This window comes from Meriones unguiculatus, chromosome X, assembly GCF_030254825.1.
Source record: "Meriones unguiculatus strain TT.TT164.6M chromosome X, Bangor_MerUng_6.1, whole genome shotgun sequence".
NCBI lineage: Eukaryota > Metazoa > Chordata > Mammalia > Rodentia > Muridae > Meriones > Meriones unguiculatus.
Genome location: NC_083369.1, coordinates 84,630,431 through 84,635,959, shown reverse-complemented (window position 1 = coordinate 84,635,959; position 5,529 = coordinate 84,630,431).

Genomic DNA, 5,529 nt, shown 5'->3' with positions numbered 1-5,529 from the left:
AAGGTTCAGGAAATATTATGGAAGAGGAGGTAGAAAGGCTGTAAGAGTCTGAAGACCAGGAAATTTGTTGTGATATTGTGACTTCTAAGTATGGCAGAGAATCTATACTTGTGAAAACACAACTACATGAAACCTAAACAAGATTCTGACAATTCTGTAAACAGTTGACATCCCAAAAATATAGACTGGGGAAATATCAAGGGTCCACACCCCTATATATTGAAGATCAACAGGAAATTAATAAATGCAAAGAGATGGAGAATTAGTTTACTCCTGCATGAGGCTCCTGATTGTTTATCTAATATATACCTGCAGGCAATACTGAAAAGACTACACAAGTTGTACACATTTATATGTATTTGTAACAACAATGGTTAAAGAAGAGAAAACTGCAACTTTTGGGCGGTACATGGAAGATGTAAGAGAAACACAATGTAGGGTAAAAATACAATTATATTTAAATAAAAATAATTCACTATCTAAAAGGGGAAAAAAAGCACATATTTACAAGCAGGAGATCATTAATTTTTGAAAGATGTTTTCTAACAGTATGTTATCATTAGTATATTATCATCCCTACCAGTAAAATCCAAATAAGGAGACTATCTTAGATCTTTCTACTAAAATGAGACTTCTTATTAAGTAGAATTAAAGAAAGTAAAGTATTTTTATCCAAATAAAATATTAGAATACTTATAACCGAAAAAAGCGATAAAACATGTTTCAGTGAACCATTGTAATGTCCTTAAAACTGATGAATAATTGAGCAAATGTCCTTATTGTATACTTGAGCAACTTTTGGATATAAGCCTAGGAGTGGTATAGCTGGATCTTGAGGAAGCGCTATTCCTAATTGTCTGAAAAAGCAGCAGATTGATTTCCAAATAGATTGTACAAGTTTACATTCCCACCAGCAATGGGGGAGGGTTCATCTTTCTCCACATCCTCTCCAGGATGTATTGTCAATTGAGTTTTTGATCTTAGCCATTCAGAAGGATGTAAGGTGAAATCTCAGGGTGATTTTGATTTGAATTTCCCTGAAAATTAAGGATGTTGAGCATTTCTTTAAGTGTTTCTCTGCCATTTGATATTTCTCTATTGAAAATTCTCTGTTTAGCTCTGTACACCATTTTTAATTGGATTACTTGATTTGTTGGTGTTTAATTTCTTGAGTTTTTTTTATATATTCTGGATATTAGCCCTCTGTCAGATACAGGGTTGGTGAAGATCCTTTCCCATTCTGTAGGCTGTCAGTTTGTTCTGATGACAGTGTCCTTTGGTTTACAGAAGATTTTCAGTTTTATGTGGGCCCATTTTTGATTGTTGATCTTAGAGCCTGTGCTGTTGGTGTTCTGTTCAGGAAGTTGTCTCCTGTGCCAATGAGTTTCAGGCTCTTCCCCACATTTTATTCTAACCTACTTAGTGTGTCTGGTTTTATGTTGAGTTCTTTTATCCACTTGGACTTTAGTTTTGTGCAGGCTGAAAATATGTATCTATATGCATTTTTCTACATGTAGATATCCAGTTAGACCAGCACCATTTGTGTTCTCAACCATATCTGTAGCAGCTTTATTTGTAATAGCCAGAATCTGGAAACAACCCAGATGTCCCTCAGTTAAGGAATGGACACAGAAAATTGTGGTATATTTACATAATGGAATTCTACATGGCAGTTAAAAACAAGGAAATCATGAAACTTGTAGGAAAATTCTGGGAACTAGAAAAGATCACAATGAGTGAGGAATTCTAAAAGTAGAAAGACACACATGGTATATATTCACTTATAAGAGGATATTATACATACAATAAAGGATAATAATACTATAATCTGTACACCTAAAGAAGCTAAGCAAGAAGGAGGACCCTAGGTAAGATGATCAATCATCATTCAAAAAAGGCAAAAGGGATGGACATCTGAAGAGTAAAAAATAGGGAACAGGACAGGAATCTACCACAGAAGGACTCTGAAAGACTACCCTGAAGGTTATCAAAGCAGAGGCTGAGACTCATATCTAAACTTTGGGCACAGTGCAAGGAATCTTGTGAAAGAAGGGGGAGATAGAAAGACACGGAGAAGACAGGAGCTCCACCAGGAGAGAAAAAAGAAAGAAATGGGGACGCAAGGATCTTTCATGAGACTGATATTCCAGCCAACGACCATTCATGGATATAACCTAGAACCCCTGCACAGATGTAGCCCATGACAGTTCTGTGTTCAAGTGGGTTCCCTAGTAATGTGAACAAAGACTGTCTCTGATATGAACTCAGTGGCCTGCTCTTTAAACACCTCCCCTTGATGTTGGAGTAGCCTTATCAGACCTCAGAGGAAGACAATGATTCCAGTCCTAATGAGTCCTGATAGACTAGGATCCAATGGAATAGGAGAAGGACCTCCACTATCAATGGATTGGGGAAGGGGCATGGGTGCAAAAGAGAGAGGGAGGGTGAGATTGGAAGGGGATGCAGGTGGGGGCTACAATTGAGATACAAAGTGAATAAACTGCAATTAATAAATATTTAAATAAATTAAAACTGATGAATAAAGTAGTAACCCTTGTGAATATAAAAAAATCACAATAAAACAGGAACATTTTAAGGAAGAAATGAAATTTTGTATGTGAGAAATGCAAAACTGAAACAAAAAGCTCAGCAGATAATCTCAACAGCACAATAGACAAAAAATGGAAAAAACATAGTAATAAATTAAAAAATTATAATTATCTTTTTTGGAACACTAAAAAGATATAGCTATCTTTCATGAACTTATAAGTATAAAACAGAAAAAATCTAATGTTCATGTTAATTGATCATCATTTGAAAGTAACACCAAAATTTACAAGATGGAATAATAAAGCTTACAAGCACATAGAAACTTAACAACTTGCAGCACAATGATAGCTGGGTTAAGGAAGAAATAAAGAAAGAAATTAAAGACTTCCTAGAATTCAACGAAAATGAAGAAGGTACAACTTACCCTAATTCATGGGACACTATGAAAGCAGTGCTCAGAGGAAAATTCATAGCACTAAGTGCCTTCAAGAAGAAATTTATGACATCTCATACAAGCAACTTAATGGCCCAACAGATAGAGAAAAAAGAAGCAAATGCACCCAATAGGAGCAGATGTCTGGAAATAATCAAACTCAGGGCAGAAATCTATCAACTAGAAACAAATAAAACTATTCAAAGAATCAATGAAACTAAGAGCTGGTTCTTTGAAAAAAATCAACAAGATAGACAAACCATTAGTCAAACTAATTAAAAGGCAGAGAGAAACTATCCAAATCAGCAAAATCAGAAATGAAAAGGGGGACATAACTACAGACACTGAGGAAATCCAAACAATCATTAGGTCATACTACAAAAGCCTATATGCCACAAAATTCAAAAATCTAAAAGAAATGGACAATTTTCTTGATAGATTCCATTTACCAAAATTAAGTCAAGTTCAGGTAGAAAGATTGAATACTCCTATTTCCCCCAAGGAAGTAGAAGCAGTCATCAATAGTCTCCCTTCCAAATGAAGTCCTGGGCCAGAATGATTCAGTGCAGAATTCTACCAAACCTTCAAAGAAGTGCTAACTCCAATTCTCTCCAAACAATTCCACAAAATAGAAACAGAAGGAACATTACCAAACATATTCTATGAAACCACAGTCACCTTAATACCTAAACCACAAAAAGACCCAACAAAAAAAGAGAACTTCAGACCTATCTCTCTTATGAACATTGATGCAAAAATACTCAATAAAATACTTTCAAACCGAATCCAAGAACACATCAAAGATGTCATCCACCATGACCAAGTAGGCTTCATCCCAGGCATGCAAGGGTGGTTCAACAAACGGAAATCCATCAATGTAATCCACCACATAAACAAACTGAAGGAGAAAACCACATGATCATCTCCTTGGATGCTGCAAAAGCATTTGACAAAGCCCAACACCCATTCATATTTAAAGTGTTGGAGAGATCAGGGATACAAGCTACATACCTAAACATAGTAAAGGCAATATCCAGCAAGGCTATAGCCAACATCAAACTCAATGGAGAGAAAGTTAAATAAGTCCCACTGAAATCAGGGACAAGACAAGGCTGTCCACTCTCTCTATATGTCTTCAACATAGTATGTGAAGTTCTAGCCAGAGCAATAAGACAACTAAAGGAGATGAAGGAGATACAAATTGGAAAGGAAGAGGTCCAAGTGTCATTATTTGCAGATGATATGATATTATACATGAGCGACCCCAAAAATTCAACCAGAGAACTCCTTCCACTGATAAACACATTCAGCAAAGTGGCTGGATACAAAATCAACTCAAAAAAATCAGATGCCCTCCTGTGTACCAAAGACAATAGGGCTGAGAAAGAAATAAGGGAAACAACACCCTTCACAATAGCCACTAATAACATAAAGTACCTTCAGGTGACACTAACCAAGCAAGTGAAAGACCTGTTTGAGAAAAACTTCAAGTCTCTGAAGAAAGAAATTGAAGAAGATATCAGAAGATGGAAAGATCTCCCATGCTCATGGATTGGTAGGATTAACATTATGAAAATGGCCATCCTGCCAAAAGCAATCAACACAATTCCCATTAAAATACCAACTCAATTCTTTAAAGACCTTGAAAAAAAGATTCTCAGCTTCATATGGAGAAAGAAAAAAACCCAGAATCTCCAAAACGATCCTGTATAACAATACATCATCTGGAGGTATCTCTATCCCTGATCTCAAAGTGTACTACAGAGCAATAGTAATAAAAACTGCATGGTACTGGCATAGAAACAGGAAGGAGGATCAATGGAACCGAATAGAAGACCCAGAAATAAACGCACACACCTATGAATACTTGATTTCTGACAAAGAAGCCAAAACCATTTAATGGAAAAAAGAAAGCATCTTCAACAAATGTTGTTGATCCAACTGGATGTCTACATGCAGAAAAATGAAAATAGATCCATATTTACCACTCTGCTCAAAACTAACGTCCAAGTGGATCAAAGACCTCAACATAAACCCTGATACTCTAAATTGGTTAGAAAAAAAAAAAGTGGGGAACAGCCTAGGACTCATTGGCACAGGAGACAACTTCCTGAATAGAACACCAACAGCATAGGCTCTAAGAGCAACAATCAATAAATGGGACCTCATGAAACTGAAAAGCTTCTGTAAAGCAAAGAACACCATCCTCAAAACAAAACGAATGCCTACAGATTGGGAAAGAATCTTCACCAACACTCTATCTGACAGAGGACTGATATCCAGTATATATGAAAACTAAAGAAGCTGAAAAGCATCAAAACAAGTAATCCAATTAAAAATGGGGAACAGAGCTAAACAGAGAACTCTCTGTAGATAAATATCGAATGGCAGTCAAAGACTTAAAGAAATGCTCAAATGCATTAGCCATTTGGGAAATGCAAATCAAAATGATCCTGAGATTTCACCTTACACCCATCAGAATGGCCAAGATCAAAAACGCACGTGACAACACATGGTGGAGAGGTTGTGGAGAAAGGGGAACCCTC